This window comes from Rhododendron vialii, chromosome 9a, assembly GCF_030253575.1.
Source record: "Rhododendron vialii isolate Sample 1 chromosome 9a, ASM3025357v1".
Classification (NCBI taxonomy): domain Eukaryota; kingdom Viridiplantae; phylum Streptophyta; class Magnoliopsida; order Ericales; family Ericaceae; genus Rhododendron; species Rhododendron vialii.
In genome coordinates this window covers 18399482-18426604 of record NC_080565.1, presented here as the reverse complement: position 1 = coordinate 18426604, position 27123 = coordinate 18399482, and positions in this window count along the sequence as shown.

Genomic DNA, 27123 nt, shown 5'->3' with positions numbered 1-27123 from the left:
ACATCTATACGGTACCAAACCACACCAAAACGGTACAATACCTTACGAGTACTTCGTTACGGTACCAAACCACACCAAAGCGGTGCAATACCGTACGAGTACATCCATACGGTACCAAACCACACCAAAACGGTACAAAACCTTACGAGTACTTCGTTACGGTACAAAACCTCACCAAAACGGTGCAATACCGTACGAGTACATCCATACGGTACCAAACCTCACCAAAACGGTGCAATAACGTACCAGTACATCCATACGGTACGAAACCTCACCAAAACGGTGCAATAACGTACGAGTACATCCATACGGTACCAAACCACATAAAAATGGTACAATACAGTATGAGTGCTTCGTTACGGTACCAAACCACACCAAAACGGTACAAAACCATACGAGTACATCCATACGGTAACAAACCTCACCAAAACGGTGCAATACCGTATGCGTACATCCATACGGTACCAAACCACACCAAAACGGTACAATACCGTACGAGTACATCCATAAGGTACCAAACCACACCAAAACGATGCAATACCGTACGAGTACATCCATACGGTACCAAACCACACCAAAACGGTACAATACCTTACGACTACTTCGTTACGGTACCACACCACACCAAAATGGTGCAATACCGTACGAGTACATCCATACGGTACCAAACCTCACCAAAACGGTGCAATACCGTACGAGTACGTCCATACGGTACCAAACCACACCAAAACGGTGCAATACCGTACGAGTACTGTAACGCCCCGAATTTTGGGTACGTTAAAAGGGCATTTTATTCATAAAATCAAATGGAGTCTGGGCGTTAAATAAGTAATTTTATTGAAAATAAACTGAGTCAAGCTCTTTATTACAACAGAAACTTAAAAGGAGTACTTTTATTACAAACGGAAGGGAACTAAGGTTCCTAACTACAGCTCCGCCTGCTCCTCCATCTGAGCCAGCTCTTCAGCTCCAAAGGCCTCCAAGGTGTACGGCTCACATTGATCATCTACAAAGTCTGACACATTATACCAGCGTCGCCACCGATATAATATGTCAGGGTCACCAAAAAGGCAACACCGTGAGCTACGAAAGCTCAATAGAAAAATCCTATACCCGCTAACCCATAACTAACAAACAACAGGTTATAACATCACATCGATTTCCACATGATACGTATATACAAAGCTAACAATGACACATCCATATTCGAATATCAATATGCGTTGGTGTCCAAGATTTTCCGTGTTTTTCCTACGCGACTCGTCGTAGACTGTGTCAACATTTTCATTTACAACTCAACCTTTCAAAAACCATTTGTTTAACTCACACAGTTTACATTGGCTCCGTACCGCGGATAACCAAGCTACACACCCAACCTCGGTTCCACCGCGCCGGTCTCCCGAGTATCCTCACAATGGTTCCGCCGCGCCGGGTTCCCATTGGCACACAAAACTTGCATTGGCTCCTCTCCGCGGATAACCAAGCCATATTACCAATGAGGCTACCACGTCCGGCCGCATTGGCAATCTTCACAATGGGCTACCAAGTCCGGCCACATTGTGGTTTTCACAATCCACGCAATGGGCTACCAAGTCCGGCCACATTACGAGTTTTCATACACACAACGGGCTACCAAGTCCGGCCACGTTGCGGTTTTCACAATCCACACGATGGGCTACCACGTCCGGCCGTATCGTGGGTTTCCATACACACAATGGGCTACCAAGTCCGGCCACATTGCGGTTTCAAAACACATCTCATCATTATCCACACCCTAGGTGTCATGTTTCTACTTTCTTGGTTCTCGTGTCACGTTATCATGCATAGACTCCGCGGTGGGACTTTTTCACATACGATATCATTCATGGTAATATTCAATCTAACAAGATCATCCAATTACTTATCACACTCAATTACTACTTATAGCATAACGCCACATATACGGACGCCTTTGGAGTGTATCACTTATGCTTTATTCAAAGCACAACGCCACATGTACGGACGTCTTTGGAGTGAAATCACTTATGCTTTATCACATACCACAAGTAATACAAGCAACTCATATAAGCATAATCCAAATCCATCTTAAATATCAATAATACAAATACTTAAAGATAAGTAAGTAAATAAAGACAACCTACTTTGTACTTGGGGTGAACGATAAGGATATCCTACACATACTTAGAGTTAGGGGACAAGGAATCCTACCGTGCTTCTTGGCGGTAGTAGTCGGCTAAGAAGATTTGTTCGTCGGTTTTGGATTTCGGCGGCGTAACGGCGTCGGTTTGCTTCGAAAGGAAAAGAGTTGTACTTTCTTTTCCTAGAAACAACTTTCTAACTAACTAAGCTACTTTAAAAGATCTAAAGGTGGTTTTGAAAGTGGTTTGGTGGTTTCTCTCAAGAACACTCAAAAACTAGAACTTTGAAAGCAAGAACTCTTGAAATTTCTAGAGAGAAGTGAGAGCAATGGTTGAAGGTGTGAGTTTAAGCTTGGAGTGAGCTTCTATTTATAGGCAAGGGCTTCTCCTCTCCCTCTCTCAACCGAATCTCTCTCTCTCTCTCTACATCTTTGATTTCTTTCACTTGTAATACTTGATAGAAAGCTTGATGGGTTAGGCCATGGGGCTATCTAGGCTTGCATGGCTATTCTTAGTACTTTGGATGGGATTTTTGGAAGATATGTTGGAAAGGAGGAGACATAGGTACAAGATTTGGTTTTAAACAAGCATAAAAGTACAATGGAGGAAGTTTCTTAGCTAGGAAGGAAGATATCACCCATGGATTGAAAAGATGAGAAAGATCAAGGAAGTACAAACAAATCTCTCCCTCTCTCTCTCCTATCTCTCTCTCTCTCTCTCTCTCTCTCTCTCTCTCTCTCTCTCGGCCCTCTCTCTCCTCTCTCTCTCTCTCTCTCGGCAATCTCTCTCTCCCTCTCCCTCTCTCTCCCTAGTACCACTACACACACACACACACACACACACACACATATATATATATATATATATATATATATATATACACACATATAATATCAAAGGTACAAAAGTACAAGATTCTTACAAATCTAAAACCAATAAACAAAAATCCAATTAGGCACATGCCCCTTTAAATAAAATAAACTAGGGTACTTTGTAATCTAGAAAGATCAAGTCCCCAATAAATAAATCCAATTGGGTAAAAACCCCAATACAAAATAATAAAAGGGTACTTTGGAAAATCTTAGGCCTTTAAAGGCTACAAGACTACTAAGTACTTTCAAAATAAAATTTTGGTACTTCATCACATGGGTTTTAAGAAAAAAGACTAGTTTAATAAGCCCATGTACTTGGTGAAAGAATAACTCTATTACCCAATGGATAATAAATACCCTAACGGTTATCGTCCAATGGATAATAAAGTACGAGTACTTTAAATCATAATTTAAGTCTTTTTAAAAGACTACATGTCCTTTTTGAAATTTACCCATGTGTTTATATATATGTACTTAGCCAACTATAATAAAGGAAAAGCTTTTGTCCAATGGGTAAAGATTACCCTAACAATCATTGTCCAATGGACAATAGTTACTAGGGTACTTTTATTAGAAAAAATAATCAAAAGTACTTTTCAAAATAATTATAAAAGTCTATTCAAATACTTTGCTCAAAATCCCTTTAATATAAAGAATTGGGTTTCTATTATCCAATGGATAATAGTTCCCCTAACTTTTATTGTCCAATGGACAAAGAATAAAACCAAAATAATAAAAAGAAATAAATAAGTAATTTCTAGGGTTTGAAAAGTTTGACTAGTCACATCAACTTTATTGGAAGGTTCACTAGTCACATCGGTACTTTATTTTGGTCAAAAGAGTTATTACCCAATGGTTACTAACTTCCCTAATGGTTATTACCCAATGGATAATGATTTCCCTTGCGGTAAATAACCATTGGACAAAAGAGTACAAGTACCTTTCATTAAAATAATATTTAAAAAAAAAAAACTACATGTACTTTTTGGAATAAAAAGTTTATTATCCAATGGACAAAAATTACTCTTGTAGTTATTAACCAATGGATAATGGAGGGGTGGAAGAATACCCAATAAACAAGATTAAAAGTACTAGCACATGTATTTATAAACCCATTAAAATATTATATCCTTGTACTTACCAAAATATAATAAAGGAAAGACTATTGTCCAATGGGTAAAAATTACCCTAACCATTATGGACCAATGGATAAAGCAAAAGGTTCAAAAGGTCCAAGGGTTTCAAAAGGTCCAACTAGTAACTAGGTAAGTCGGTTGCTTGGTTCCTCCAAGCAGTCGGTTGGAAACTAACAAAATTGGTCACGTAGGTTTTTCTAGTCACGAGTTTAACCAAGGACCAAAATTTAACTACGATGAATGAATATCAACAAGAAATCATATAACACTCAAGAGAAATTAAGTAATTCAAATAAAATTCAAATATTCAACGGAATTTTTATTGACCAAAATTCAGGGTCGTTACAAGTACATCCATACGGTACCAAACCACACCAAAACGGTACAATACCTTACGAGTACTTCGTTACGGTACCAAACCACACCAAAACGGTGCAATACCGTACGAGTACATCCATACGGTACGAAACCACACCAAAACGGTGCAATATCGTACGAGTACATCCATACGATACCAAACCACACCAAAATGGTGCAATACCGTACGAGTACATCTATACGGTACCAAACCACACCAAAACGGTACAATACCTTACGAGTACTTCGTTACGGTACCAAACCACACCAAAGCGGTGCAATACCGTACGAGTACATCCATACGGTACCAAACCACACCAAAACGGTACAATACCTTACGAGTACTTCGTTACGGTACAAAACCTTACCAAAACGGTGCAATACCGTACGAGTACATCCATACGGTACCAAACCTCACCAAAACGGTGCAATAACGTACCAGTACATCCATACGGTACGAAACCTCACCAAAACGGTGCAATACCGTACGAGTACATCCATACGGTACCAAACCACACCAAAAAGGTGCAATACCGTACGAGTACATCCATACGGTAACAAACCACACCAAAACGGTGCAATACCGTACGAGTACATCCATACGGTACCAAACCACACCAAAACGGTGCAATACCGTACGAGTACATCCATACGGTACCAAACCACACCAAAACGGTACAATACCTTACGAGTACTTCGTTACGGCACCAAACCACACCAAAACGGTGCAATACCGTACGAGTACATCCATACGGTACGAAACCACACCAAAACGGTGCAATATCGTACGAGTACATCCATACGGTACCAAACCACACCAAAACGATGCAATACCGTACGAGTACATCCATACAGTACCAAACCACACCAAAACGGTACAATACGTTACGACTACTTCGTTACGGTACCACACCACACCAAAATGGTGCAATACCGTACGAGTACATCCATACGGTACCAAACCTCACCAAAACGGTGCAATACCGTATGAGTACATCCTTACGCTACCAAACCTCACCAAAACGGTGCAATAACGTACAAGTACATCCATACGATACGAAACCTCACCAAAACGGTGCAATACCGTCCGAGTACATCCATACGGTACCAAACCACACCAAAACGGTGCAATACCGTACGAGTACATCCATACGGTACCAAACCACACGAAAACGGTACAATACCGTAGGAGTACTTCGTTGCGGTACCAAAACACACCAAAACGGTACAATACCGTACGAGTACATCCATACGGTACAAAACCACACCCAAACGGTGCAATAGCGTACAAGTACATCCATACGGTACCAAACCACACCAAAACGGTGCAATACCGTACGAGTACATCCATACGGTACCAAACCACACAAAAACGGTACAATACCGTACGAGCGCTTCGTTACGGTACCAAACCACACTAGAACAGTACAATACTGTACGAGTACATCCATACGATACCAAACCTCACCAAAACGGTGCAATACCGTACGAGTACATCCATACGGTACCAAACCACGCCAAAACGGTACAATACCGTACGAGTACTTCGTTACGGTACCAAACCACCCCAAAACGGTACAATACCGTACGAGTACATCCATACGGCACCAAACCACACCAAAATGGTGCAATACCGTACGAGTACATCCATACGGTACGAAAACTCACCAAAACGGTGCAATACCGTACGAGTACATCCATAGGGTACCAAACCACACCAAAACGGTACAATACCTTATGAGTACTTCGTTACGGTACCAAACCACACCAAAACGGTGCAATACCGTACGAGTACATCCATACGGTACCAAACCACACCAAAACGGTACAATACCTTACGAGTACTTCGTTACGGTACCAAACCACACCAAAACGGTGCAATACCGTACGAGTACATCCATACGGTACGAAACCACACCAAAACGGTGCAATATCGTACGAGTACATCCATACGATACCAAACCACACCAAAATGGTGCAATACCGTACGAGTACATCTATACGGTACCAAACCACACCAAAACGGTACAATACCTTACGAGTACTTCGTTACGGTACCAAACCACACCAAAGCGGTGCAATACCGTACGAGTACATCCATACGGTACCAAACCACACCAAAACGGTACAATACCTTACGAGTACTTCGTTACGGTACAAAACCTTACCAAAACGGTGCAATACCGTACGAGTACATCCATACGGTACCAAACCTCACCAAAACGGTGCAATAACGTACCAGTACATCCATACGGTACGAAACCTCACCAAAACGGTGCAATACCGTACGAGTACATCCATACGGTACCAAACCACACCAAAAAGGTGCAATACCGTACGAGTACATCCATACGGTACCAAACCACACCAAAACGGTGCAATACCGTACGAGTACATCCATAGGGTACCAAACCACACCAAAACGGTACAATACCTTATGAGTACTTCGTTACGGTACCAAACCACACCAAAACGGTGCAATACCGTACGAGTACATCCATACGGTACCAAACCACACCAAAACGGTACAATACCTTACGAGTACTTCGTTACGGTACCAAACCACACCAAAACGGTGCAATACCGTACGAGTACATCCATACGGTACGAAACCACACCAAAACGGTGCAATATTGTACGAGTACATCCATACGATACCAAACCACACCAAAATGGTGCAATACCGTACGAGTACATCTATACGGTACCAAACCACACCAAAACGGTACAATACCTTACGAGTACTTCGTTACGGTACCAAACCACACCAAAGCGGTGCAATACCGTACGAGTACATCCATACGGTACCAAACCACACCAAAACGGTACAATACCTTACGAGTACTTCGTTACGGTACAAAACCTTACCAAAACGGTGCAATACCGTACGAGTACATCCATACGGTACCAAACCTCACCAAAACGGTGCAATAACGTACCAGTACATCCATACGGTACGAAACCTCACCAAAACGGTGCAATACCGTACGAGTACATCCATACGGTACCAAACCACACCAAAAAGGTGCAATACCGTACGAGTACATCCATACGGTACCAAACCACACCAAAACGGTGCAATACCGTACGAGTACATCCATACGGTACCAAACCACACCAAAACGGTGCAATACCGTACGAGTACATCCATACGGTACCAAACCACACCAAAACGGTGCAATACCGTACGAGTACATCCATACGGTACGAAACCTCACCAAAACGGTGCAATACCGTACAAGTACATCCATACGGTACCAAACCACACCAAAACGGTGCAATACCGTACGAGTACATCCATACGGTACCAAACCACACGAAAACGGTACAATACCGTAGGAGTACTTCGTTGCGGTACCAAAACACACCAAAACGGTACAATACCGTACGAGTACATCCATACGGTACAAAACCACACCCAAACGGTGCAATAGCGTACGAGTACATCCATACGGTACCAAACCACACCAAAACGGTGCAATACCGTACGAGTACATCCATACGGTACCAAACCACACCAAAACGGTACAATACCGTACGAGCGCTTCGTTACGGTACCAAACCACACTAGAACAGTACAATACTGTACGAGTACATCCATACGGTACCAAACCTCACCAAAACGGTGCAATAACGTACCAGTACATTCATACGGTACGAAACCTCACCAAAACGGTGCAATACCGTACGAGTACATCCATACGGTACCAAACCACACCAAAAAGGTGCAATACCGTACGAGTACATCCATACGGTAACAAACCACACCAAAACGGTGCAATACCGTACGAGTACATCCATACGGTACAAAACCACACCCAAACGGTGCAATAGCGTACGAGTACATCCATACGGTACCAAACCACACCAAAACGGTGCAATACCGTACGAGTACATCCATACGGTATCAAACCACACCAAAACGGTACAATACCGTACGAGCGCTTCGTTACGGTACCAAACCACACTAGAACAGTACAATACTGTACGAGTACATCCATACGGTACCAAACCTCACCAAAACGGTGCAATACCGTACGAGTACATCCATACGGTACCAAACCACGCCAAAACGGTACAATACCGTACGAGTACTTCGTTACGGTACCAAACCACTCCAAAACGGTACAATACCGTACGAGTACATCCATACGGCACCAAACCGCACCAAAATGGTGCAATACCGTACGAGTACATCCATACGGTACGAAACCTCACCAAAACGGTGCAATACCGTACGAGTACATCCATACAGTACCAAACCACACCAAAACGGTGCAATACCGTACGAGTACATCCATACGGTACCAAACCACACCAAAACGGTACAATACTGTACGAGCGCTTCGTTACGGTACCAAACCACACTAGAACAGTACAATACCGTACGAGTACATCCATACGGTACCAAACCACGCCAAAACGGTACAATACCGTACGAGTACTTCGTTACGGTACCAAACCACCCCAAAACGGTACAATACCGTACGAGTACATCCATACGGCACCAAACCACACCAAAATGGTGCAATACCGTACGAGTACATCCATACGGTACGAAACCTCACCAAAACGGTGCAATACCGTACGAGTACATCCATAGGGTACCAAACCACACCAAAACGGTACAATACCTTATGAGTACTTCGTTACGGTACCAAACCACACCAAAACGGTGCAATACCGTACGAGTACATCCATACGGTACGAAACCACACCAAAACGGTGCAATATCGTACGAGTACATCCATACGATACCAAACCACACCAAAATGGTGCAATACCGTACGAGTACATCTATACGGTACCAAACCACACCAAAACGGTACAATACCTTACGAGTACTTCGTTACGGTACCAAACCACACCAAAGCGGTGCAATACCGTACGAGTACATCCATACGGTACCAAACCACACCAAAACGGTACAAAACCTTACGAGTACTTCGTTACGGTACAAAACCTTACCAAAACGGTGCAATACCGTACGAGTACATCCATACGGTACCAAACCTCACCAAAACGGTGCAATAACGTACCAGTACATCCATACGGTACGAAACCTCACCAAAACGGTGCAATACCGTACGAGTACATCCATACGGTACCAAACCACACCAAAAAGGTGCAATACCGTACGAGTACATCCATACGGTAACAAACCACACCAAAACGGTGCAATACCGTACGAGTACATCCATACGGTACCAAACCATACCAAAACGGTGCAATACCGTACGAGTACATCCATACGGTACCAAACCACACCAAAACGGTACAATACCTTACGAGTACTTCGTTACGGCACCAAACCACACCAAAACGGTGCAATACCGTACGAGTACATCCATACGGTACGAAACCACACCAAAACGGTGCAATATCGTACGAGTACATCCATACGGTACCAAACCACACCAAAACGATGCAATACCGTACGAGTACATCCATACAGTACCAAACCACACCAAAACGGTACAATACGTTACGACTACTTCGTTACGGTACCACACCACACCAAAATGGTGCAATACCGTACGAGTACATCCATACGGTACCAAACCTCACCAAAACGGTGCAATACCGTATGAGTACATCCTTACGCTACCAAACCTCACCAAAACGGTGCAATAACGTACAAGTACATCCATACGGTACGAAACCTCACCAAAACGGTGCAATACCGTACGAGTACATCCATACGGTACCAAACCACACCAAAACGGTGCAATACCGTACGAGTACATCCATACGGTACCAAACCACACGAAAACGGTACAATACCGTAGGAGTACTTCGTTGCGGTACCAAAACACACCAAAACGGTACAATACCGTACGAGTACATCCATACGGTACAAAACCACACCCAAACGGTGCAATAGCGTACAAGTACATCCATACGGTACCAAACCACACCAAAACGGTGCAATACCGTACGAGTACATCCATACCGTACCAAACCACACAAAAACGGTACAATACCGTACGAGCGCTTCGTTACGGTACCAAACCACACTAGAACAGTACAATACTGTACGAGTACATCCATACGGTACCAAACCTCACCAAAACGGTGCAATACCGTACGAGTACATCCATACGGTACCAAACCACGCCAAAACGGTACAATACCGTACGAGTACTTCGTTACGGTACCAAACCACCCCAAAACGGTACAATACCGTACGAGTACATCCATACGGCACCAAACCACACCAAAATGGTGCAATACCGTACGAGTACATCCATACGGTACGAAAACTCACCAAAACGGTGCAATACCGTACGAGTACATCCATAGGGTACCAAACCACACCAAAACGGTACAATACCTTATGAGTACTTCGTTACGGTACCAAACCACACCAAAACGGTGCAATACCGTACGAGTACATCCATACGGTACCAAACCACACCAAAACGGTACAATACCTTACGAGTACTTCGTTACGGTACCAAACCACACCAAAACGGTGCAATACCGTACGAGTACATCCATACGGTACGAAACCACACCAAAACGGTGCAATATCGTACGAGTACATCCATACGATACCAAACCACACCAAAATGGTGCAATACCGTACGAGTACATCTATACGGTACCAAACCACACCAAAACGGTACAATACCTTACGAGTACTTCGTTACGGTACCAAACCACACCAAAGCGGTGCAATACCGTACGAGTACATCCATACGGTACCAAACCACACCAAAACGGTACAATACCTTACGAGTACTTCGTTACGGTACAAAACCTTACCAAAACGGTGCAATACCGTACGAGTACATCCATACGGTACCAAACCTCACCAAAACGGTGCAATAACGTACCAGTACATCCATACGGTACGAAACCTCACCAAAACGGTGCAATACCGTACGAGTACATCCATACGGTACCAAACCACACCAAAAAGGTGCAATACCGTACGAGTACATCCATACGGTACCAAACCACACCAAAACGGTGCAATACCGTACGAGTACATCCATAGGGTACCAAACCACACCAAAACGGTACAATACCTTATGAGTACTTCGTTACGGTACCAAACCACACCAAAACGGTGCAATACCGTACGAGTACATCCATACGGTACCAAACCACACCAAAACGGTACAATACCTTACGAGTACTTCGTTACGGTACCAAACCACACCAAAACGGTGCAATACCGTACGAGTACATCCATACGGTACGAAACCACACCAAAACGGTGCAATATCGTACGAGTACATCCATACGATACCAAACCACACCAAAATGGTGCAATACCGTACGAGTACATCTATACGGTACCAAACCACACCAAAACGGTACAATACCTTACGAGTACTTCGTTACGGTACCAAACCACACCAAAGCGGTGCAATACCGTACGAGTACATCCATACGGTACCAAACCACACCAAAACGGTACAATACCTTACGAGTACTTCGTTACGGTACAAAACCTTACCAAAACGGTGCAATACCGTACGAGTACATCCATACGGTACCAAACCTCACCAAAACGGTGCAATAACGTACCAGTACATCCATACGGTACGAAACCTCACCAAAACGGTGCAATACCGTACGAGTACATCCATACGGTACCAAACCACACCAAAAAGGTGCAATACCGTACGAGTACATCCATACGGTACCAAACCACACCAAAACGGTGCAATACCGTACGAGTACATCCATACGGTACCAAACCACACCAAAACGGTGCAATACCGTACGAGTACATCCATACGGTACCAAACCACACCAAAACGGTGCAATAACGTACAAGTACATCCATACGGTACGAAACCTTACCAAAACGGTGCAATACCGTACGAGTACATCCATACGGTACCAAACCACACCAAAACGGTGCAATACCGTACGAGTACATCCATACGGTACCAAACCACACGAAAACGGTACAATACCGTAGGAGTACTTCGTTGCGGTACCAAAACACACCAAAACGGTACAATACCGTACGAGTACATCCATACGGTACAAAACCACACCCAAACGGTGCAATAGCGTACGAGTACATCCATACGGTACCAAACCACACCAAAACGGTGCAATACCGTACGAGTACATCCATACGGTACCAAACCACACCAAAATGGTACAATACCGTACGAGCGCTTCGTTACGGTACCAAACCACACTAGAACAGTACAATACTGTACGAGTACATCCATACGGTACCAAACCTCACCAAAACGGTGCAATAACGTACCAGTACATTCATACGGTACGAAACCTCACCAAAACGGTGCAATACCGTACGAGTACATCCATACGGTACCAAACCACACCAAAAAGGTGCAATACCGTACGAGTACATCCATACGGTAACAAACCACACCAAAACGGTGCAATACCGTACAAGTACATCCATACGGTACCAAACCACACCAAAACGGTGCAATACCGTACGAGTACATCCATACGGTACCAAACCACACCAAAACGGTACAATACCTTACGAGTACTTCGTTACGGCACCAAACCACACCAAAACGGTGCAATACCGTACGAGTACATCCATACGGTACGAAACCACACCAAAACGGTGCAATATCGTACGAGTACATCCATACGGTACCAAACCACACCAAAACGATGCAATACCGTACGAGTACATCCATACGGTACCAAACCACACCAAAACGGTACAATACGTTACGACTACTTCGTTATGGTACCACACCACACCAAAATGGTGCAATACCGTACGAGTACATCCATACGGTACCAAACTTCACCAAAACGGTGCAATACCGTACGAGTACATCCTTACGCTACCAAACCTCACCAAAACGGTGCAATAACGTACAAGTACATCCATACGGTACGAAACCTCACCAAAACGGTGCAATACTGTACGAGTACATCCATACGGTACCAAACCACACCAAAACGGTGCAATACCGTACGAGTACATCCATACGGTACCAAACCACACGAAAACGGTACAATACCGTCGGAGTACTTCGTTGCGGTACCAAAACACACCAAAACGGTACAATACCGTACGAGTACATCCATACGGTACAAAACCACACCCAAACGGTGCAATAGCGTACGAGTACATCCATACGGTACCAAACCACACCAAAACGGTGCAATACCGTACGAGTACATCCATACGGTATCAAACCACACCAAAACGGTACAATACCGTACGAGCGCTTCGTTACGGTACCAAACCACACTAGAACAGTACAATACTGTACGAGTACATCCATACGGTACCAAACCTCACCAAAACGGTGCAATACCGTACGAGTACATCCATACGGTACCAAACCACGCCAAAACGGTACAATACCGTACGAGTACTTCGTTACGGTACCAAACCACTCCAAAACGGTACAATACCGTACGAGTACATCCATACGGCACCAAACCGCACCAAAATGGTGCAATACCGTACGAGTACATCCATACGGTACGAAACCTCACCAAAACGGTGCAATACCGTACGAGTACATCCATACAGTACCAAACCACACCAAAACGGTGCAATACCGTACGAGTACATCCATACTGTACCAAACCACACCAAAACGGTACAATACCGTACGAGCGCTTCGTTACGGTACCAAACCACACTAGAACAGTACAATACCGTACGAGTACATCCATACGGTACCAAACCACGCCAAAACGGAACAATACCGTACGAGTACTTCGTTACGGTACCAAACCACCCCAAAACGGTACAATACCGTACGAGTACATCCATACGGCACCAAACCACACCAAAATGGTGCAATACCGTACGAGTACATCCATACGGTACGAAACCTCACCAAAACGGTGCAATACCGTACGAGTACATCCATAGGGTACCAAACCACACCAAAACGGTACAATACCTTATGAGTACTTCGTTACGGTACCAAACCACACCAAAACGGTGCAATACCGTACGAGTACATCCATACGGTACCAAACCACACCAAAACGGTACAATACCTTACGAGTACTTCGTTACGGTACCAAACCACACCAAAACGGTGCAATACCGTACGAGTACATCCATACGGTACGAAACCACACCAAAACGGTGCAATATCGTACGAGTACATCCATACGATACCAAACCACACCAAAATGGTGCAATACCGTACGAGTACATCTATACGGTACCAAACCACACCAAAACGGTACAATACCTTACGAGTACTTCGTTACGGTACCAAACCACACCAAAGCGGTGCAATACCGTACGAGTACATCCATACGGTACCAAACCACACCAAAACGGTACAATACCTTACGAGTACTTCGTTACGGTACAAAACCTTACCAAAACGGTGCAATACCGTACGAGTACATCCATACGGTACCAAACCTCACCAAAACGGTGCAATAACGTACCAGTACATCCATACGGTACGAAACCTCACCAAAACGGTGCAATACCGTACGAGTACATCCATACGGTACCAAACCACACCAAAAAGGTGCAATACCGTACGAGTACATCCATACGGTAACAAACCACACCAAAACGGTGCAATACCGTACGAGTACATCCATACGGTACCAAACCACACCAAAACGGTGCAATACCGTACGAGTACATCCATACGGTACCAAACCACACCAAAACGGTACAATACCTTACGAGTACTTCGTTACGGCACCAAACCACACCAAAACGGTGCAATACCGTACGAGTACATCCATACGGTACGAAACCACACCAAAACGGTGCAATATCGTACGATTACATCCATACGGTACCAAACCACACCAAAACGATGCAATACCGTACGAGTACATCCATATGGTACCAAACCACACCAAAACGGTACAATACGTTACGACTACTTCGTTACGGTACCACACCACACCAAAATGGTGCAATACCGTACGAGTACATCCATACGGTACCAAACCTCACCAAAACGGTGCAATACCGTACGAGTACATCCATACGGTACCAAACCTCACCAAAACGGTGCAATACCGTACGAGTACATCCTTACGCTACCAAACCTCACCAAAACGGTGCAATAACGTACAAGTACATCCATACGGTACGAAACCTCACCAAAACGGTGCAATACCGTACGAGTACATCCATACGGTACCAAACCACACCAAAACGGTGCAATACCGTACGAGTACATCCATACGGTACCAAACCACACGAAAACGGTACAATACCGTAGGAGTACTTCGTTGCGGTACCAAAACACACCAAAACGGTACAATACCGTACGAGTACATCCATACGGTACAAAACCACACCCAAACGGTGCAATAGCGTACGAGTACATCCATACGGTACCAAACCACACCAAAACGGTGCAATACCGTACGAGTACATCCATACGGTACCAAACCACACCAAAACGGTACAATACCGTACGAGCGCTTCGTTACGGTACCAAACCACACTAGAACAGTACAATACTGTACGAGTACATCCATACGGTACCAAACCTCACCAAAACGGTGCAATACCGTACGAGTACATCCATACGGTACCAAACCACGCCAAAACGATACAATACCGTACGAGTACATCCATACGGCACCAAACCGCACCAAAATGGTGCAATACCGTACGAGTACATCCATACGGTACGAAACCTCACCAAAATGGTGCAATACCGTACGAGCGCTTCGTTACGGTACCAAACCACACTAGAACAGTACAATACCGTACGAGTACATCCATACGGTACCAAACCACGCCAAAACGGTACAATACCGTACGAGTACTTCGTTACGGTACCAAACCACCCCAAAACGGTACAATACCGTACGAGTACATCCATACGGCACCAAACCACACCAAAATGGTGCAATACCGTACGAGTACATCCATACGGTACGAAACCTCACCAAAACGGTGCAATACCGTACGAGTACATCCATAGGGTACCAAACCACACCAAAACGGTACAATACCATATGAGTACTTCGTTACGGTACCAAACCACACCAAAACGGTGCAATACCGTACGAGTACATCCATACGGTACCAAACCACACCAAAACGGTACAATACCTTACGAGTACTTCGTTACGGTACCAAACCACACCAAAACGGTGCAATACCGTACGAGTACATCCATATGGCACAAAACCACACCAAAGCGGTGCAATAGCGTACGAGTACATCCATACAGTACCAAACCACACCAAAACGGTGCAATACCGTACGAGTACATCCATACGGTACCAAACCACACCAAAACGGTACAATACCGTACGAGCGCTTCGTTACGGTACCAAACCACACTAGAAAAGTACAATACCGTACGAGTACATCCATACGGTACCAAACCACGCCAAAACGGTACAATACCGTACGAGTACTTCGTTACGGTACCAAACCACCCCAAAACGGTACAATACCGTACGAGTATATCCATACGGCACCAAACCACACCAAAATGGTGCAATACCGTACGAGTACATCCATACGGTACGAAACCTCACCAAAACGGTGCAATACCGTACGAGTACATCCATAGGGTACCAAACCACACCAAAACGGTACAATACCTTATGAGTACTTCGTTACGGTACCAAACCACACCAAAACGGTGCAATACCGTACGAGTACATCCATACGGTACCAAACCACACCAAAATGGTGCAATACCGTACGAGTACATCCATACGGTACCAAACCACACCAAAACGGTACAATACCGTACGAGTACATCCATAAGGTAGCAAACCACACCGAAACGGTGCAATACCATACGAGTACATCCATAGAGTACCAAACCACACCAAAACGGTGCAATACCTTATGAGTACTTCGTTACGGTACCAAACCACACCAAAACGGTGCAATACCGTACGAGTACATCCATACGGTACCAAACCACACCAAAACGGTGCAGTACCGTACGAGTACATCCATACGGTAACAAACCTCACCAAAACGGTACAATACCGTACGAGTACATCCATACGGTACCAAATCACCCCAAAACGGTGCAATACCGTACGAGGACATCCATACGGTACCAAACCACACCAAAACGGTACAATACCTTACAAGTACTTCGTTACGGTACCAAACCACACCAAAACGGTGCAATACCGTACGAGTACATCCATACGGTACCAAACCACACCAAAACGGTGCAATACCGTACGAGTACATCCATACGGTACCAAACCACACCAAAACGGTGCAATACCGTACGAGTACATCCATACGGTACCAAACCACACCAAAACGGTCCAATACCGTACGAGTACTTCGCTACGGTACCAAACCACACCAAAACGGTACAATACCGTACGAGTACTTCGCTACGGTACCAAACCACACCAAAACGGTGCAATACCGTACGAGTACATCCATACGGTACCAAACCACATAAAAATGGTACAATACAGTATGAGTGCTTCGTTACGGTACCAAACCACACCAAAACGGTACAAAACCATACGAGTACATCCATACGGTAACAAACCTCACCAAAACGGTGCAATACCGTACGCGTACATCCATACGGTACCAAACCACACCAAAACGGTACAATACCGTACGACTACATCCATAAGGTACCAAACCACACCAAAACGATGCAATATCGTACGAGTACATCCATACGGTACCAAACCACACCAAAACGGTACAATACCTTACGACTACTTCGTTACGGTACCACACCACACCAAAATGGTGCAATACCGTACGAGTACATCCATACGTTACCAAACCTCACCAAAACGGTGCAATACCGTACGAGTACATCCATACGGTACCAAACCACACCAAAACGGTGCAATACCGTACGAGTACATCCATACGGTACCAAACCACACAAAAACGGTACAATACCTTACGAGTACTTCGTTACGGTACCAAACCACACCAAAACGGTGCAATACCGTACGAGTACATCCTTACGGTACGAAACCACACCAAAACGGTGCAATATCGTACGAGTACATCCATACGGTACCAAACCACACCAAAATGGTGCAATACCGTACGAGTACATCTATACGGTACCAAACCACACCAAAACGGTACAATACCTTACGAGTACTTCGTTATGGTACCAAACCACACCAAAGCGGTGCAATACCGTACGAGTACATCCATACGGTACCAAACCACACCAACATGGTACAATACCTTACGAGTACTTCGTTACGGTACAAAACCTCACCAAAACGGCGCAATACCGTACGAGTACATCCATACGGTACCAAACCTCACCAAAACGGTGCAATAACGTACCAGTACATCCATACGGTACGAAACCTCACCAAAACGGTGCAATACCGTACGAGTACATCCATACGGTACCAAACCACATAAAAATGGTACAATACAGTATGAGTGCTTCGTTACGGTACCAAACCACACCAAAACGGTACAAAACCATACGAGTACATCCATACGGTAACAAACCTCACCAAAACGGTGAAATACCGTATGCGTACATCCATACGGTACCAAACCACACCAAAACGGTACAATACCGTACGAGTACATCCATAAGGTACCAAACCACACCAAAACGATGCAATACCGTACGAGTACATCCATACGGTACCAAACCACACCAAAACGGTACAATACCTCACGACTACTTCGTTACGGTACCACACCACACCAAAATGGTGCAATACCGTACGAGTACATCCATACGGTACCAAACCTCACGAAAACGGAGCAATACCGTACGAGTACATCCATACGGTACCAAACCACACCAAAACGGTACAATACCTTACGAGTACTTCGTTACGGTACCAAACCACACCAAAACGGTGCAATACCGTACGAGTACATCCATACGGTACGAAACCACACCAAAACGGTGCAATATCGTACGAGTACATCCATACGGTACCAAACCACACCAAAATGGTGCAATACCGTACGAGTACATCTATACGGTACCAAACCACACCAAAACGGTACAATACCTTACGAGTACTTCGTTACGGTACCAAACCACACCAAAGCGGTGCAATACCGTACAAGTACATCCATACGGTACCAAACCACACCAAAACGGTACAATACCTTACGAGTACTTCGTTACGGCACCAAACCACACCAAAACGGTGCAATACCGTACGAGTACATCCATACGGTACGAAACCTCACCAAAACGGTGCAATACCGTACGAGTACATCCATACGGTACCAAACCACACCAAAAAGGTGCAATACCGTTCGAGTACATCCATACGGTAACAAACCACACCAAAACTGTGCAATACCGTACGAGTACATCCATACGGTACCAAACCACACCAAAACGGTGCAATACCGTACGAGTACATCCATACGGTACCAAACCACACCAAAACGGTACAATACCTTACGAGTACTTCGTTACGGCACCAAACCACACCAAAACGGTGCAATACCGTACGAGTACATCCATACGGTACGAAACCACACCAAAACGGTGCAATATCGTACGAGTACATCCATACGGTACCAAACCACACCAAAATGGTGCAATACCGTACGAGTACATCCATACGGTACCAAACCACACCAAAACGGTACAATACCGTACGAGTACTTCGCTACTGTACCAAACCACACCAAAACGGTAAAATACCGTACGAGTGCTTCGCTACGGTACCAAACCACACCAAAACGGTGCAATACCGTACGAGTACATCCATACGGTACCAGACCACATAAAAATGGTACAATACCGTACGAGTGCTTCGTTACGGTACCAAACCACACCAAAACGGTACAAAAAACCATACGAGTACATCCATACGGTAACAAACCTCACCAAAACGGTGCAATACCGTACGCGTACATCTATACGGTACCAAACCACACCAAAATGGTACAATACCATACAAGTACATCCATAAGGTACCAAACCACACCGAAACGGTGCAATACCGTACGAGTACATCCATACACTACAAAAATCACACTAAAACGGTACAATACCTTACGAGTACTTCGTTACGGTACCAAACCACACCAACACGGTGCAATACCGTACGAGTACATCCATACGGTGCCAAACCACACCAAAACGGTGCAATGCCGTACGAGTACATCCATACGGTACCAAACCACACGAAAACGGTACAATACCGGAGGAGTACTTCGTTACCGTACCAAAACAAACCAAAACGGTACAATACCGTACGAGTACATCCATACGGTACAAAACCACACCAAAACGGTGCAATAGCGTACGAGTACATCCATACGGTACCAAACCACACCAAAACGGTGCAATACCGTACGAGTACATCCATACGGTACCAAACCACACCAAAACGGTACAATACCGTACGAGCGCATCGTTACGGTACCAAACCACACCAAAACAGTACAATACCGTACGAGTACATCCATACGGTACCAAACCTCACCAAAACGGTGCAATACCGTACGAGTACATCCATACGGTACCAAACCACACCAAAACGGTACAATACCGTACGAGTACTTCGTTACGGTACCAAACCACACCAAAACGGTACAATACCTTACGAGTACTTCGTGACGGTACCAAACCACACCAAAACGGTGCAATAGCGTACGAGTACATCCATACGGTACAAAACCACACCAAAACGGTGCAATACCGTACGAGTACATCCATACGGTACGAAACCACACCAAAACGGTGCAATATCGTACGAGTACATCCATACGGTACCAAACCACACCAAAACGGTACAATACCGTACGAGCGCTTCGTTACGGTACCAAACCACACTAGAACAATACAATACCGTACGAGTACATCCATACGGTACCAAACCTCACCAAAACGGTGCAATACCGTACGAGTACATCCATACGGTACCAAACAACGCCAAAACGGTACAATACCGTACGAGTACTTCGTTACGGTACCAAACCACACCAAAACGGTACAATACCTTACGAGTACTTCGTTACGGTACCAAACCACACCAAAACGGTGCAATAGCATACGAGTACATCCATACGGGACCAAGCCACACAAAAACGGTGCAATACCGTACGAGTACATCAATATGGTACGAAACCACACTAAAACGGTGCAATACCGTACGACTACATCCATACGGTACGAAACCACACCAAAACGGTGCAATATCGTACGAGTACGTCCATACGGTACCAAACCACACCAAAACGGTACAATACCGTACGAGCGCTTCGTTACGGTACCAAACCACACTAGAACAGTACAATACCGTACGAGTACATCCATACGGTACCAAACCTCACCAAAACGGTGCAATACCGTACGAGTACATCCATACGGTACCAAACCACATAAAAACGGTACAATACCGTACGAGTGCTTCGTTACGGTACCAAAACGGTACAAAACCATACGAGTACATCCATACGGTAACAAACCTCACCAAAACGGTGCAATACCGTACGCGTACATCCATACGGTACCAAACCACACCAAAACGGTACAATACCGTACGAGTACATCCATAAGGTACCAAACCACACCGAAACGGTGCAATACCGTACGAGTACATCCATACGGTACCAAACCACACCAAAACGGTACAATACCTTACGAGTACTTCGTTACGGTACTAAACCACACCAAAACGGTGCAATACCGTACGAGTACATACATACGGTACCAAACCACACCAAAACGGTGCAATACCGTACGAGTACATCCATACGGTACCAAACCACACGAAAACGGTACAATACCATAGCAGTACTTCGTTACGGTACCAAAACACACCAAAACGGTACAATACCGTACGAGTACATCCAAACGGTACAAAACAACACCAAAACGGTGCAATAGCGTACGAGTACATCCATACGGTACCAAACCACACCAAAACGGTGCAATACCGTACGAGTACATCCATACGGTACCAAACCACACCAAAACGGTACAATACCGTACGAGCGCTTCGTTACGGTACCAAACCACACTAGAACAGTACAATACCGTACGAGTACATCCATACGGTACCAAACCTCACCAAAACGGTGCAATACCATACGAGTACATCCATACGGTACCAAACCACGCCAAAACGGTACAATACCGTACGAGTACTTCGTTACGGTACCAAACCACACCAAAACGGTACAATATCGCACGAGTACATCCATACGGCACCAAACCACACCAAAATGGTGCAATACCGTACGAGTACATCCATACGGTACGAAACCTCACCAAAACGGTGCAATACCATACTAGTACATCCATAGGGTACCAAACCACACCAAAACGGTACAATACCTTACGAGGACTTCGTTACGGTACCAAACCACACCAAAACGGTGCAATACCGTACGAGTACATCCATACGGTACCAAACCACACCAAAAATGTGCAATACCGTACGAGTACATCCATAAGGTACCAAACCACACTGAAACGGTGCAATACCGTACGAGTACATCCATAGGGTACCAAACAACACCAAAACAGTACAATACCTTATGAGTATTTCGTTACGGTACCAAACCACACCAAAACGGTGCAATACCGTACGAGTACATCCATACGGTACCAAACCACACCAAAACGGTGCAATACCGTACGAGTACATCCATACAGTAACAAACCTCACCAAAACGGTACAATACCGTACGAGTACATCCATACGGTACCAAATCCCACCAAAACGGTGCAATACCGTACGAGTACATCCATACGGTACCAAACCACACCAAAACGGTGCAATACCGTACGAGGACATCCATACGGTACCAAACCACACCAAAATGGTGCAATACCGTACGAGCACGTCCATACGGTAACAAACATCACCAAAACGGTACAATACCGTACGAGTACATCCGTAAGGTACCAAACCACAACAAAACGGTGCAATACCGTACGAGTACATCCGTACGGTACCAAACCTCACCAAAACGGTGCAATAACGTACAAGTACATCATACGGTACGAAACCTCACCAAAACGGTGCAATACCGTACGAGTACATCCATACGGTACCAAACCACACCAAAACGGTACAATACCTTACGAGTACATCCATACGGTACGAAACCACACCAAAACGGTGCAATATCGTACGAGTACATTCATACGGTACCAAACCACACCAAAACGGTGCAATACCGTACGAGTACATCCATACGGTATCAAACCACACCAAAACGGTACAATACCTTCCGAGTACTTCGTTACGGTACCATACCACACCAAAACGGTGCAATACCGTACGAGTACATCCGTACGGTACCAAACCACACCAAAACGGTGCAATACCGTACGAGTACATCCATACGGTACCAAACCACACCAAAACGGTACAATACCGTACGAGTACTTCGCTACGGTACCAAACCACACCAAAACGTTAAAATACCGTACGAGTACTTCGCTACGGTACCAAACCACACCAAAACGGTGCAATACCGTACGAGTACATCCATACGGCACCAAACCACACCAAAATGGTGCAATACCGTACGAGTACATCCATACGGTACGAAACCTCACCAAAACGGTGCAATACCGTACGAGTACATCCATAGGGTACCAAACCACACCAAAACGGTACAATACCATATGAGTACTTCGTTACGGTACCAAACCACACCAAAACGGTGCAATACCGTACGAGTACATCCATACGGTACCAAACCACACCAAAACGGTACAATACCTTACGAGTACTTCGTTACGGTACCAAACCACACCAAAACGGTGCAATACCGTACGAGTACATCCATATGGCACAAAACCACACCAAAGCGGTGCAATAGCGTACGAGTACATCCATACAGTACCAAACCACACCAAAACGGTGCAATACCGTACGAGTACATCCATACGGTACCAAACCACACCAAAACGGTACAATACCGTACGAGCGCTTCGTTACGGTACCAAACCACACTAGAACAGTACAATACCGTACGAGTACATCCATACGGTACCAAACCACGCCAAAACGGTACAATACCGTACGAGTACTTCGTTACGGTACCAAACCACCCCAAAACGGTACAATACCGTACGAGTATATCCATACGGCACCAAACCACACCAAAATGGTGCAATACCGTACGAGTACATCCATACGGTACGAAACCTCACCAAAACGGTGCAATACCGTACGAGTACATCCATAGGGTACCAAACCACACCAAAACGGTACAATACCTTATGAGTACTTCGTTACGGTACCAAACCACACCAAAACGGTGCAATACCGTACGAGTACATCCATACGGTACCAAACCACACCAAAATGGTGCAATACCGTACGAGTACATCCATACGGTACCAAACCACACCAAAACGGTACAATACCGTACGAGTACATCCATAAGGTAGCAAACCACACCGAAACGGTGCAATACCATACGAGTACATCCATAGAGTACCAAACCACACCAAAACGGTGCAATACCTTATGAGTACTTCGTTACGGTACCAAACCACACCAAAACGGTGCAATACCGTACGAGTACATCCATACGGTACCAAACCACACCAAAACGGTGCAGTACCGTACGAGTACATCCATACGGTAACAAACCTCACCAAAACGGTACAATACCGTACGAGTACATCCATACGGTACCAAATCACCCCAAAACGGTGCAATACCGTACGAGGACATCCATACGGTACCAAACCACACCAAAACGGTACAATACCTTACAAGTACTTCGTTACGGTACCAAACCACACCAAAACGGTGCAATACCGTACGAGTACATCCATACGGTACCAAACCACACCAAAACGGTGCAATACCGTACGAGTACATCCATACGGTACCAAACCACACCAAAACGGTGCAATACCGTACGAGTACATCCATACGGTACCAAACCACACCAAAACGGTCCAATACCGTACGAGTACTTCGCTACGGTACCAAACCACACCAAAACGGTACAATACCGTACGAGTACTTCGCTACGGTACCAAACCACACCAAAACGGTGCAATACCGTACGAGTACATCCATACGGTACCAAACCACATAAAAATGGTACAATACAGTATGAGTGCTTCGTTACGGTACCAAACCACACCAAAACGGTACAAAACCATACGAGTACATCCATACGGTAACAAACCTCACCAAAACGGTGCAATACCGTACGCGTACATCCATACGGTACCAAACCACACCAAAACGGTACAATACCGTACGACTACATCCATAAGGTACCAAACCACACCAAAACGATGCAATATCGTACGAGTACATCCATACGGTACCAAACCACACCAAAACGGTACAATACCTTACGACTACTTCGTTACGGTACCACACCACACCAAAATGGTGCAATACCGTACGAGTACATCCATACGTTACCAAACCTCACCAAAACGGTGCAATACCGTACGAGTACATCCATACGGTACCAAACCACACCAAAACGGTGCAATACCGTACGAGTACATCCATACGGTACCAAACCACACAAAAACGGTACAATACCTTACGAGTACTTCGTTACGGTACCAAACCACACCAAAACGGTGCAATACCGTACGAGTACATCCTTACGGTACGAAACCACACCAAAACGGTGCAATATCGTACGAGTACATCCATACGGTACCAAACCACACCAAAATGGTGCAATACCGTACGAGTACATCTATACGGTACCAAACCACACCAAAACGGTACAATACCTTACGAGTACTTCGTTATGGTACCAAACCACACCAAAGCGGTGCAATACCGTACGAGTACATCCATACGGTACCAAACCACACCAACATGGTACAATACCTTACGAGTACTTCGTTACGGTACAAAACCTCACCAAAACGGTGCAATACCGTACGAGTACATCCATACGGTACCAAACCTCACCAAAACGGTGCAATAACGTACCAGTACATCCATACGGTACGAAACCTCACCAAAACGGTGCAATACCGTACGAGTACATCCATACGGTACCAAACCACATAAAAATGGTACAATACAGTATGAGTGCTTCGTTACGGTACCAAACCACACCAAAACGGTACAAAACCATACGAGTACATCCATACGGTAACAAACCTCACCAAAACGGTGAAATACCGTATGCGTACATCCATACGGTACCAAACCACACCAAAACGGTACAATACCGTACGAGTACATCCATAAGGTACCAAACCACACCAAAACGATGCAATACCGTACGAGTACATCCATACGGTACCAAACCACACCAAAACGGTACAATACCTCACGACTACTTCGTTACGGTACCACACCACACCAAAATGGTGCAATACCGTACGAGTACATCCATACGGTACCAAACCTCACGAAAACGGTGCAATACCGTACGAGTACATCCATACGGTACCAAACCACACCAAAACGGTACAATACCTTACGAGTACTTCGTTACGGTACCAAACCACACCAAAACGGTGCAATACCGTACGAGTACATCCATACGGTACGAAACCACACCAAAACGGTGCAATATCGTACGAGTACATCCATACGGTACCAAACCACACCAAAATGGTGCAATACCGTACGAGTACATCTATACGGTACCAAACCACACCAAAACGGTACAATACCTTACGAGTACTTCGTTACGGTACCAAACCACACCAAAGCGGTGCAATACCGTACAAGTACATCCATACGGTACCAAACCACACCAAAACGGTA